The following is a 14,862-nucleotide window of genomic DNA, read 5'->3' as shown; positions in this document are numbered from 1 at the left end:
CTGAAAAGGGTGAGGAAATTTTTCACAGTCTGACACAGGCTATCTTTTATTCACAACCAAATTATTATTTTTTGTTTGGTTGTTAAGTGGGGAGCTGGGTAGGGGGTACACCCCAAGATGTCTAGGGCTTACTCAGGGCACATTCAATATAGTGTTTCTGGGACCAAATATAGTGTCATGAATCAAACCACTTGCACATACAGGACAAACATCCCAGGACCTGAACTAGATCTCTTGCCCATATCTGATTCGTAAGCACAAGGAACTTGAACCTTAGACTAGTACCATTAATGTAGTAAAAGATGAGTCTTAAGGGCTGAAGTGATTGCACACTGGGTAGTGCATTTCCTTGCACTCAGTCAACCCAGGTTCGATTCTCAGCATCCCATATGGTCCCCAGAGCAACACCAGGAGTAATTCCTGAATGCAGAGCCAGGAGTAACCCCTGTGCATGGCCGCACATTGCCCAAAAAGCAGGAAAAAAAAAAAGTGAGTCAGAATTATTTAGTAGTAAAAGAGGTATTTGAAATTTTTATCTTCAACTTTAGCTCCAATAAACTTCTCCTGTTTTCTCAACTTGGCCTTCTGAATTTTCCTTATTGTCCTCAGCAAAAATTTTGCTCAAAGAAGAGTTTTCTGATTTCCCTATCAAACGTGGTTCCAAGACCTATCACATTATTTTAGTTTATCTCAAAGAGTTTGTTTTCTTAGATGAGTTTACTTATTTATAGTGTATTTATTTATTCTTCCTCTGCACTAGAACTTGAATTGCATAAATAAAATTATATATATATTTTATCTACATTATACATAAGGATTGAATTTATTTAATAAAATCTAAAGACTTAGGCAGTAGGTTTTCCTCTGCTCTGTAAGTTTCCTTACATCTCCTTCCCTTTTCAACTAAATAAATAAAACAAGACAATTTTCCCCCCATTTTCAGAATGAAACAATTCTGTACAATGTGACATGTCCTAGATTTTAAACAAAGATTAAAATTTTTCCATGTATCAACATAACATGAGCTGGAAAAAATGAATTCATTTCATTATTTTATATTTAGTGATTTAATATAAAATGAATATCATGAGACAGTCATATTTTAGATATTCTTTGCTTAAGTTCCACATAAAATCACTGTATTTTAAATTTAAATAGGAGCACATGGATTCTATTTTTCAAGGGAGAACTATTTGGAAAATCTTTCTGAAGTATTCATGCCCAGAAGAACCTTGATCACTTTCCATTTTGTAACACTGAAAAGTTTGAAGTATTTCCTCAATTTTCAATTGATGTATACATCTCAGTGCAATTTAAAGTTAACATTGCTTCCCATATTTTTTTCATATGCACCTGAATTTGTTAATCTATCAAGGGTTACTTGAGCTTACTGGTAAACCAAACTTTATTTAATTTAACATCAGCAAAAAAGTACAATTTGCATGAAACTGAATCATTCCAAATGATATTCAGGTACCATCAAAGCCTTGTCCAATATTTAAACAGAATTTCCATTTGGGTTGGAAAGCAATCAAAGATGATCATAGAATGGCTGAGTATGAATTGACCTAATTTCCATTGCACAACATTACTTCGTCTGTTAAAATGCCAAAAAAAAAATCCAATTCATAATTTGGCTGACTAGCTTACATTTCAAGCAAAAATATAATTTTATTTTTGTAAGTGTTATTTTAATCATTTGCTTTCAATTGTTTAGTTGTTCTGTTCTCAATTTCTATCTTTCTCTATGTTGTTCTCACTTTTTCCTGTAAACAAAAGCATACACACAAATTTACAAGTGAACATATTCACTTTTATTTTACCATGTATTTTGGTAAGATTAGTTATTTCCTCCAGTCCCAAATACATCTGAAAGACATATCAATTTTATGTACTGTTTGAGCTACATTATTACTATGGGTGGAGAACTTACTATTATAAATTACTACTCTTTGGACTGATAAAAACAGTGTTATGTAACTGAAAATAAGATAAAATTTCCATTAATGTAAGTTGCTTATTTAAAAAGAAGAAAGAGCATGAGCCAAATGGAGTTATGCTTGCTGAGACTGTTGAAAACCCAAGATTCAAAGCCTAATTTAATTATAGTTTTAACCACAGAATGTAATCCTCACCAATATAATCAAAAATAGTGGGTAATCTGTCTGGTGGATCCCTCCCTTGCTACAAAGGAAGGTGATGCCTGAAGCAATTCTGCAACACGCATTTTAGAAGTAAAATTGCTTTTATGTCCCGCATCTCCCTCACCCCCCCCCCACACACACATAAAAATATGCTTCTTGACATTGTGCAGACAAGATAGTTGCTTTTGAGGATGCCTGTCTGCCATTGTCCAACCTGCTGTCTTACGCTAAATAAAGCTTTCTGATCCATTACCATGACTCTGATTGGCAACAGCCAAGGAATCTGACCTCTAAGGTTACTTTTAAAATAAAAACTCAGTCCATGAACAGCTTTGTAATTCTGTATCTCATTGTGATTCAATTAACAACAACAACAACAACAACAACAACAAATAGAAACCCAAGTGAACTCAGTCCATAAAACAATACTGTGTGGTTATTTTATTCATAGGCAATGTTGTATTAACTTTAATTTTCCATGAAAGAATGCTTATATTCCAGATCATGCAATATGCTATTCTTTATTTTAATCTGAGATATAGTTAACCTGCAACAAAATGTACAGGCCCTAATTATTTTGATTCAATAAATTTTAATAATTGCATCAATTTGTTGAATCAATACCTCAATAACTTGATCAACCCCCTAGAGAGTCCTCTCATGTAATTAACAAAATCACTATGTGATCGGTTAGTTTGTTTCCTGTATCTGGACTTATAAATCAATTTATTAAGTTTTTTAGTGACAATTGGCAGTTCTCAGGGGATAGTTACTCTCAGTTCTGTGCTTGGAGGTGCTTGCTTTGGGGACCATGTGATGAATCTGTGTCTCTCAAAAGCAAAGCATAAATTTGGAATTTTATAAATGAAGTTATTCTATACAGTTTATGTTTGGCTTTATTTGCATAAAGAATGTTTTGAAAATTTTCCTTGATGTTTGTTCAACAGTCCCATTAATGACTTCTTACTAAAAATATCACTAAGCAGTCCTTAGTGATTCCTGGACATATTGAATAGCAGATCAATGTGAGGGCTGGAGGATGCAGTACTTCTCAGACTCTGTAACGCTAGAGACCCATCAGCCACTCAGCAATGCTGGTAGAGAGCTAGTGGGTACTGGGAGTGCATCCTCTACAGGGCCATAACTAGTGGTACTCAAGGACATCTAGGGTTATATCTAGAAATGTACAAGGGACCAAGTGATAAGAAACATTGAACTATGGTTGTGAACATACCAGGCCTATGCCTAAACCCTGGTACTGTATAACAGGATCCTATTCTTTAAATTTTAATTTTATGGAGCAATAGCACAGTGGTAGGGCGTTTGCCTTGCAAGCCGCTGGCCCAACAAAGCCAGGTTCGATTCCTCCGCCCCTCTTGGAGAGCAGGACAAACTAACAAGAGTATCTCGTCTGCATATTCGCCGAATACACATCTGACAAGGGGTTGATATCCAGGATATACAAAATACTGGTTGAACTCCACAAGAAGAAAACATCCAACCCCATCCAAAAATGGGGCAATGAAATGAACAGAAACTTTCTAAAAGAAGAAATCCGAATGGCAAAAAAGCACATGAGAAAATGCTCTACATCATTAATCATCAGGGAGATGCAGATCAAAACCACAATGAGATACCTTCTCACACCTCAGAGACTGGCCCACATTCAAAAGAACAAAAGCAACCGAGGCTGGCGTGGATGTGGCGAGAAAGGGACACTCCTTCACTGTTGGTGGGAATGTTGACTGGTTCAGCCCTTCTGGAAAACAGTATGGACGATTCTCAAAAAATTAGAAATTGAGCTCCCATTTGACCCAGCAATACCACTCCTGGGAATATATTCCAGAGAGGCAAAAATGTATAGTAGAAGTGACATCTGCACTTGCTTGCTCATTGCAGCACTCTTTACAATAGCCAGAAAGAAACCTGAATGCCCAAGAACAGATGACTGGTTAAAGAAACTTTGGTACATCTACACAATTGAGTACCATGTAGTTGTTAGAAAAGATGAAGTCATGAAATTTACATACAAGTGGTACAACATGGAAAGTATCAGGCTAAGCGAAATGAGTCAGAAAGAGAGGGATAGACATAGAAAAATTGCATTCATCTGGGAGATATAAAGTAACAAAATATGAGATTAATACCCAAGAATAGCTGAGATCAGCACCAGGAGGATTACTCCATAGCTTAGAGGCCAGCTGGGCATGCTAGGGGAAAGGGCAGCTCAGATAGAGAAGGGAGCACCAAATAAAGGATGTTTGGAGGATCCTCCCAGGAGGGGAGATGCATGTCGAAAGTAGGCTATGGACTGAACATGTTTGCCACTCAATGACTCTTTTGCAGACCACAACACCCAAAAGGAGAGAGAGAACACAAGGGATTGCCCTGCCACAGAGGCAGGGGGGGTTGGGGGGATGGGGGTGGGAGGGATATTATCCATGGTGGTGGAAAATGGGCACTGGTGGAGGGATGGGTATTTGATCATTGTATAATCGAAACCCAAGCACAAAAAATTGTAAATCTACAACTGTACCTCATGGTGTTTCACTAAAAAAAGAAAATACTACCCCCACCCCAAAATAAAAAAGAGTATCTTGCCTGCAAGGCAAAGCCTGTCAAACTACCTGTCACGTATTCAATATGCCAAACACAGTAACAACAAGTCTCAAAAATGGAGACGTTACTGGGCCCGCTCGAGCAAATGGATGAACAACGGGAGGACAGTGTTTGTTTTTGTTTGTATTAAATGGAATACCATATAATAATAATACCATAATAATAATATCATAATTTGTTATCTTTCTATTAATATATATACTTTTGTGCTTATTTGTTTTTGTACCACATTCAGTAGTTCTCAGGGTTTATTCCTGGCTCTGTGCTCAGAGATTACTTGTGATGGAACTATGGATACCAAAAATGTTAGTGATAGAACCCAGGTCAGCTCCATACAAAGCAAATGCCTTACTTACTATATTTTCTCTCTGAACCCATAAAATTTGTTTAATCTTCCTTTTATTTATGGACATTTAAGTTACTTTTGATTGCTTGGGCTATTATGAATCAAACAATAATTTAAAAGTACAAGTATTTTTAATAGAAATATGGATATGTGGTATTTTGAGTAAACACTGAAAGTTGAAACATGATCATATGCTGCATGTATGTTTAATTAAAAAAATAAAGACAGCCAGGGTTCTTTAAAGTATTTCATATAATTTCATTCCCACCAACAATTTAAAAGAGTCACGATAATTCTCACCAACATTGACGTTGTCAATCATTTTTGTTATTATACTGCATTTGAAGTGGTAAGACATTTTAATTAAGTTACCTTTGTCTGTTGATTGATAATGCTAAATGTCTTTTATGCACATATTCAATTCAAGAATGTTGTCCATTTTGGATATTGTTATATTTTTATTGTTAATTCCTTGGAAATATTTATGTATTGTGGAAATTTTTATTTGACTAATCATAGTAATTGAATATTTTTCTAAGTCTGCACTCCCTTAAAATAGTATCTTTTGATGACATTTTTAATACATTATACTGTGTAGCTTTTCTATAACTATTTTCTTTTTGTGTCTTTAATCTAAAACTTTACTAACCCAATGTCATGAGTATGCTGTCATATATATGTATATACGTAGAGATATACACTCGTATATATATATATATTTTTTTTATTTACATTTCGTTGTTAAAGTTTATATCTAAAGCTTTCAATGTTGTTGCCTCTGTGGCTTAGATATATACATATATCAAACTCTTACCTCTCTAGTTCATATGACACTTCTGTCTCCTGGCTCTGTTAAGTTCTATCCACCTTCCTTACTTTCCCTCTTGATTTATTTCCTTCACTGTCCTTCTCATTTTTATACTCAAGTTACAGGTAATTTATGTATTCTGTGATCCCTAGCATTCTCTCAACCTGCTGTTCTATGTCTCAGATACAGTATTTGCCTTTCTTTTGACTTATTTAATGTAAGAATATCCATTTCCACCAAAGTTGCAGAGAATTGTGTGATTTCATCATTCCTCACAACTGCATAATATTCCATCGCAAAATCTTCATGATCAACTCATCTGCTATTGGACAACTAATTTCATAGCCTAGCTATTATGCTAGTGCTGTAGGATCACTATTTATCTATGCTTCTATTTAAGTCAATAATTTACCATTATAATGCTTTGTAGGTTTCAGTATTGAGGTTTTCTCTTTCATTAAAGTTAACTTTACTCATTAAATATTTCCTCATATTAAATCTAAAGCATATTTAACAATAATTTTCTAATTGTTTTCTTTTAGGATATGTGTCAAAATTTAGAGCCCAGCAAGCTACCAAGAGTATCTCGCCCACACAGCAAAGTCTGTCAAACTACCCATGATGTATTTCATATGCCAAACACAGTAAAAAGTCTCACAATGTTACTGGACCTGCTCAAGCAAATCGATGAAAAATGGGAGGACGGTGACAGTGACTTATTATAACTTTCCTAAAATTATTATTATAATAGCAGTTTATAAATTTCTTATATTTTCTATGTATAAGCCATAACTGTGATAAACAAAAATTCTTGTTTAATTAAGTGTAGAACAAATGCCTTTGCATTATTTTATTCTTCATAAAATAATTTTACAATTAAGATATTAATTAAATGATTTTTTACATATAGCTTTTATCATAATGAGCACATTGCATCATACATTGTTAGAAGTTACATAATATAAAGATTTTGTCTTTTGTATTAATATCACAGATACTTTTATTTTCTTTATTTCTGGTAATGAAATTTCTTCTATTGACTTTTTGTTGAAATTTAGGGATAATCCCAATTGGCTATGATATATTATTTATTTTTTAATACTGCTTAATTAAAATTTTGACATTTTAAAGGATTTTTATACGTATTAAATTTATTATTTTTATTTTAATACTTTGTTAAATTTCACTAACAAGTTTATGCTGGAATTATAGTGTAAGTTGTGAATACTTAATAGCATCTATCATGGGGATTCACAACAATTCAGTTTTCTTCCAATAGACTGGTAAAAATTCTTTTTGAAATTTAATATTTATATAAAATGATTCCACATTAACAAAAATACAATTTTATAGACTGCGTTTTCATATTACCTCCTTTGCATATTTGGATGGTCAGCTGCTTTCATGGTACAAAAGTTATCAGCAAATAAGATTCAGAAAAGATTCTGAATTTTAACTTTCATTTGAAAGTACAGATCTGCTTAAGGAAAGCAGACACTTGTACAGCACATGTTTCTAAGACAGTAAACAAAGACCATATGAGCAACAAATATAGCCCCTAGAATTAATTAGAAAGGAGACCTCCGAAATTTTGCTACTCGAGAGATGAGAGGAAAATGACAGCTCTCCTCAACAGGAGTAAATTCATTTCAAGGACCTGTTTCAAGGTTTATCTAGAATGTGAACTACATTTTTTTTTTTATCATCTGCATACCAGAGATAGTATAACATTAGAGAAAACATTAGAACTGATCTTTGAGCCAGAAACTGTCCAATACAGTGAGTTAATTACTTAAAATAATAATGGGAACACATTTGAGGCCTTTAAACAGGAAAATGTATTCAGGAGCAAGGTCTGTTCTGTTTTATTTCTCTTTAAAATGAAATGTATTAACAATGACAGATGAAGGCCTGCAGGAGATGTGCCAGAGGTGTGGTGACAGCCTGGTATTCACAATGGATGTTTTGGTGTGCCTCAGGCATCTGTTTTATATACTCTACATTTTGCAAGCTAGTAATATAGCATCACTCTTTACATTTTACTGGATATTATAAGATGAATGTATAACACCAGAAATTTGAGGTGGAACATCCGCTTATATTAATGAAATGCCAGATTACCAAGTAAGGGAAATTTTCAGCAGAGATTAAATCATTTATATTAGCAGGAACAAATGTGTTGTGGTTCTCTTTCTCCAGTTCCTTCCTATGATGTGCATGACCGATTTTTTAGAAACATATAGACTCAATTACTCTCCTGCTCATAGAACTCAGTCGCTTCTCACAAAGTAGGGATTTCAGTTTCAACATGGATTAAATATACTTTTGTGCATATTAACCTCAACATAGAAGAAATGCATAGCACTTAAACATTTCCTAACTATGAATCTGCTTAGGACTTTAGGTAGTACAGCTAAAACCCCAAATTACAGCATTAGGAGTGGAACAATTTAATGGTAAAATAAATAGAAATATGAGAGTATCAGAAAAGACCGTGGTTATTTGTTCCTTTAACTACTTTCAGCATGCAATCCTTATTTAGAGTGATCATTTCCAACAGTCTTTGTCTCAGTATCTGTATTGCAAACCATAATGTCCAAAGGGAGAGAGAGAGAAGGATGGAAAGTGCCTGTCACAGAGACAGCTGGGGAAGTGGGGGAGGAAGGAGGGAAACTGGGGACATTAATGGCTGAAAATGTACATTGGTGGAGAGATGGGTGTTGGAAGATTGTATGACTGAAACTCAATCATGAACAGCTTTGTAACTGTGTATCTCACAGTGATTCAATTAAAAAAAAAAAAGACCATGACTGACCAAGAAAAAAAAATTGCATTAGAAATAACAAGAGGAAAAGAGATAACAAGAGGAGAAGATGGTAGGGAAAGATTATAAAAAGGAAATCGTAGCACTTCATTCTTCCCTTATCTTTCAGTTAATGTGGCATCTCACACACACACACACATACACACATACACATGCACACACACTCGCACACACATATGTGTGCCTGCGAGTGTACGTGTGTGTGTGTGTGTGTTTTCTTTATTGAGTGATAACATTTTTGAAATCCAAGGGAGATAAGAATAATGATGAGGACATTTTCCACCAGTTTTGAGGAACTGAATCTGACTCTTCTGAAAAAGATATTTGGTAATTTATGTCAAGAAGGCAGCCTAAGAGAAACCTAACAGGTTTCAAGAGTCGCTAGCCCTTATACATACTGGGTTTGTACAGGGTCCCACTATGACTTGGGTTTCAAAAATCTCAAGCAGGCCTCCTTTTTAAAAATGACATTATCTTTATATGGATGTAGTCATATACTAGACTGAAAATATTATTTAATGTTTTATTTTTAAATTTTAGAAAACAATCAGACACTAAAACGGTAAAAATTTAAAAGTTGAAACCACATATAGAAGCATACCTTAAGCTAAAAACATAAAAATATAATTTCCTAAATATAATTTTACTACTCGGTGGCTACCCACCATTACATTGAAATATGTGTTTATTACCATATTATTCTAGATATATCTTATACTTCTCAGTAAATACATGCATCATTAAATTACATGTGCATACACATAATAGAAGTTCTTGTATTTTAATACAAAAAAACTGGGGCAAGCCAGGGAAAGAAGAAACACATTGGAAGATATCAAGACACAGGTAGAAGTCTTGGACGCTTTGGTCATAGTGAAGAGGCACTACTTTTACATATGAAAAGCAGAAATATTAACATGGTTACACAGTAACCACGTTGTAGCTCTGTAGCACTGTCCTCCAGTTGTTCATCAATTTGCTTGAGTGGGCACCAGTGGTCTCCAGTGTGAGTCTTGTTGTTACTGTTTTTGACACATGGAATACATCTGGGGAGACTCGCCGTGTGGGCAGGTACTCTAGGTAGCTTGCCAGGCTCTCCGAGAGGGGTGGAGGAATTGATTTAGCTAAATTTAATGAAAATAAAGTACTAAGCACTAATAATATAGGAAGAATACATATATATGCATATATATGTATATACATATTATAAATGGAAGATTTCCCCTTCTGTCATTTTTATGAACTTGCATATTATGACTAAGATATGCATTTAAATTAACTTTAGCAATAAGTGTTATTTGTTGATTATTTTAAATGAAAATTATTTACCTTTTAAAATACTATACTATAGAAAACAAAGTCTAAATATAAAACCTGACCTTAGTTTGCAAAAATAGTGCCCAAAGACTTCAGACATGACATGTGTATAACATAAAATCTTGATTATATTTATAAATCTAAATTAAAAATATAATTCATTGTATTAATAAATCATTGATCATTATTTGAAATCATTAATTTCAGAACTAGGCAATAAACAAATTCAAAACTTATTAATTATTAATTATATTCATACTATTATTCAATTTTAAAAGTGTTTTTCTAATCATAAGCCTCTTCAGAAGACTTATTTATAGAGAAATACTTATACTAGTCCCTCTTAGAGAGCCTGGCAAGCCATTGAGAGTATCTCGCCCACATGGCTAAGCCTGACAAGCTACACATGACATATTCGATACGCCAAACAAAGTAACAAGTCTCATGATGGAGACATAACTGGACCCACTCAAGCAAATCGATGAACAATGGGAGGACAGTGCTACAGTATGGCTTAGTTTTCATCTGGAACCATTGAACTCTAGATACTATTTTCTCAAGACAAAACATTTACAGTTGTAAAAGTTTCTTTAGAAGCACAGAATTAAGAGACATAAAAGTCCCGTTGCTTTGATATAACTCTAAGAACCCCCTAGAAAGTTGATGGTGTAAGAAAATTTTATTGTGAATGCTTAGATCTAGGAACTCTCAGGATTGATGATTCTGCTCAGGCTCAAGAAGAAACATGTGCCCTGTCTCTGACTTTTTGTCCTATTCAGACACTCAAAGAATTGAAGGGTGTCCCCCTCAGTTGTTAGAGGGATTTTTACCAAGACTATTCAGATGCTAATCTCTTCCAGAACATGGGGAAAAAATGATACACCATCTCTGCAGTCATCCCTTAGCTAAGTCAAATTGACACATAAAATCGCCATTACATCATGGAAGAAAAAAATATTAAGAAAATGGTTTGGATTTCCTAGGAGAAAACAAAAATCTAACAATATTTTCAGACAACTTTAAAACACATGTAAGCTAAGGAATTGAAAAATGCATACTTGTAGAACAGGATGACTTCATGATTTCCAATTTTCCAAGCTGAAATTGTTTTTAGTCATAATTAATAACAAGAGTAACCTGTAAACATAAGGGAAACCAGAAAACTGAGAATTAGGCAAATGAAAACTGCTAAACAGAAAGGGGTGATTTTCAATTAAAAAAATACAGAAGGTGGAAAGTGAAATTCTGTTCACCTTTCTGACCTTGTCTTTGGAACATTCTCAAAGAAACTCAAGAGACTGGACATGTAACCTTAAGTCAAAGTAACTTCTTAAGCAACAGAAAATGTAGTTCTGGGCCAGAGTGATAGTACAGTGGGTGGAGTGTTTGCTTTGTACGCAGTCAAGCTGGGTTCAACCCCCAGCATCCCATATGGTCCCCTGAGCACCACCAGGAGTAATTCCTAAATGAAAAGCTAGGAGTAACCCCTGAGCATTGCTGGGTGTGACCCAAAAGGAGCAAAAAAAAAAAAATGAAGTTCTGATTCAGTACAGAAAAGTGCCAGTTAAAAAGCAACAAAACCACTTAAAGAAAATACATAATTCACAAATTCCAAATGTTAGCACTTATAATATGAGTAATATAATTTGAATTACTGTTAAAAGGGCTGGAGAGACAGTGCAGTGGATAAACTGCTTGCCTTGTATTCAGACAACTTCTTTTTTTATCTCTGGCACATATATGGTCTCTGAGTACAACCAGGAGTGATTCCTCAGTGCAGAGCCAGGAATAAGTCTTAAAAGCACAGTTGGGTGTGACCATAACACAAGCCAACCTACCAAACAAATGAACAAAATTACTAATCACAAAAGGAAGCAAACTAAATTGAGAAGGGAATGTATTTCCAGAGGAAAAAAATGTAATATATTGAGATGTTTAACAGATCACTACTTCAATATTCACTAGGTTCATGTCATATAAAATTATATTAATTAAATATGAATTTAGGGAAACTGCAACCATTATTATTAATATAAAAATATAGAGGTAAAGTCAACAGAATATTTAAAATGGAATTCTAAAACCTATTGAAATAAAGAACAAGTCAAAAAGAAGATAAAAACAAAAAACAGGAAACGCGTAGAAAACTATAAAATGGTGGACTTAAATATAAAATATATAATAATGTAGCACTGTAGCACTGTCCTCCCATTGTTCATTGATTTGCTCAAGTGGGCCTATTAATGTCTCCATTGTGAGACTTGTTGTTACTGTTTTTGGCATACTGAATATGTCACGGATAGCTTGCCAGGCTTTGCTGTGCAGGTGAAATACTCTCCGTAGCTTGTCTGGCTCTCCGAGAGGAGCGGAGGAATCAAACTCGGGTTGACCTGGTGGACTGCTTGCAAGGCAAATGCCCTACCCACTGTGCTATTGCTCCAACATATAATAATATAATAAATATTAATAGGTCAATATTCCATTGCAAATAATTTATCTCACACTTTATAGAGAGGATACAAAACATTATTATGATTCCATAATTAGATCATGACCAAATTAAAATAACAATTAAATATCAATATAAGAATGCATCCAATGACCAATAAGGACATGGAAATACTATAATCATAAAAACATAGAGAGATCAGAGGAATAGAAGCACAAGTTGCTATTTAAGGCATTCATAGTGTCCAGTTGACTCTTGTTTCATTCCTAGCACCTATGGTCTAGGAAACTGGAAGCCCTTGAGAACCCTGGGGATAGCCCAGGAAATACCCAGCACAGAAGAGACTGAGTAATACAGCATCCTCAAGCTTTCACACTAACCCCTGGCCTAGTGGATAAGAATCCTTGGGAGGGATTCCTGTGGTTTTTTTTTTTTTGACTACCATTATGGCAAAATATTACCAGTACCAAGCAGTAGTAGGCATATGGAACAACGGAAACATTATTTGGACTATGGTAGCAAGTAAAGTTAATTTACACATATATTATGGCAACAAACCACTGAACTACTCTATAAGCAATTTTCTACTTCTCAAACAAAAAATTGAGAAGTAGTTTAATGGTTGGTGGGGCTAGTAATTAGAAAAGCACATAGACTGAAAAGAGACACAAGAAAACTGTTTCAACTCAGAGGATATTGCTCTATCATGACTACTGCATTTAACACAATACAATGTCATCACACAAAATCTGGGTGGATTTTGTAACCTGTAATCTATTACTGAATACATTTTTATGGGGGGAAATGTCTATAGAATGTTATTTGTAATATCATTCTATAAAAAATGTGTAGTAGCTGGGAAAATAAAATAAAAAATTATAAGACCTATGTATCCCTTCTCAGCCTTTTAACTAAGATCAAGTGTATAAGGCCTGTGTATTTATTGTTGCAAAAAGAAGATATCTAAATCTAGTGTTGTACTAGAATATAAATGTATAGTTTGTTTTATCTGTCTTTCTTCCACAAATTTCCCTCTCCACATCCCTCCACCTCCTCTTCATGCCTCTTACTCTCTTCCTCTTGCTTCTCCTCCTTTTTGATTTTATCTACCATCTTTTTTCTTTCATTTTTATTTCAACTCTTTATATTTTGATTTGTGTCACTCAATTGCTTTTTTTATGAAATGTTAAATAAGAAGCCAGTGAGATAACACTGTGGGTAGGGAACTTTCCATGCAACAGACAACTTAGGTTTGCTCCAGATACCATATATGGTCCCTGAAACTGCCATAAGAAATCCTGAGCACAAGAAATTGAGCTCCCATTTGACCCAGCAATCCCACTCCTGGGAATACACCCCAGAGAGGCAAAAAAGCATACTCGAAGTGACATCTGCACTTGTTTGTTCATTGCAGCACCCTTTACAATAACTAGAATCTGGAAAAAAAACCTGAGTGCCTGAGAACAGACTACTGGTTAAAGAAACTTTGATACATCTACACAGTGGAGTACTATGTAGCTGTTAGAAAGGATGAAGTCATGCAATTTACATACAAGTGGTACTACATGGAAAGTATCATGCTAAGCAAAATGAGTCAGAAAGAAAGGGAAAGACATAGAAAGATTGCATTCATCTGGGGAACATAAAGTAATAAAATAGGAGACTAACACCCAAGAATAGCCGAGATAAATACCAGGAGGTTTACTCCATGGCATGGAGGCCAGCTTCACACTCTAGAGGTAAAGGCATCTCAGATAGAGAAGGGAGCACCAAATAAAGGGTATTGGGAAGAGTCACCCAGGATGGGAGATGCATGCTGAAAGAAGACTATAGACCGAACATGATTGCCACTCAATGCCTCTCTTGCAAACCACAGGACCCAAAAGGAGAGAGAGAGAACAAAAGGGAGTACCCTGCCACAGAGGCAGGGTGGGATTTGGGCTTGGGGGGTGGGAGGGATACTGGGATTAGTGGTGGTGGAGAATGGGCACTGGTGGAGGGATGGGTACTAGATCATTGTATAACTGAAATCCAAGCACAAAAATTTGTAAGTCTACAACTGTACCTCAAGGTGTCTCACTAATAAAAATTAAAAAAAAAGAATTTTGGTAAATACACTTTTATAGTACCTTAACTATATCTCATTGTAATAAGAGAATAGATAATCTGATTAATAAAATATTTTGACATTTGAAAAAAAAAAAGAGATCCTGAGCACAGAGCTAGAAGAAGGCCCTGAGCACAGCTGAGTGTGACCCCCAAAACAAAGTCAAATAAAATAAATGACTACATTTATCCATTTGATTTTTATCCAAATATGCATAATTATATAGATAATTAAATCAATACTAGAAT

Source organism: Sorex fumeus, unplaced genomic scaffold, assembly GCF_029834395.1.
Source record: "Sorex fumeus unplaced genomic scaffold, SorFum_2.1 ptg000037l, whole genome shotgun sequence".
Classification (NCBI taxonomy): domain Eukaryota; kingdom Metazoa; phylum Chordata; class Mammalia; order Eulipotyphla; family Soricidae; genus Sorex; species Sorex fumeus.
This window is presented reverse-complemented; position numbering follows the sequence as displayed.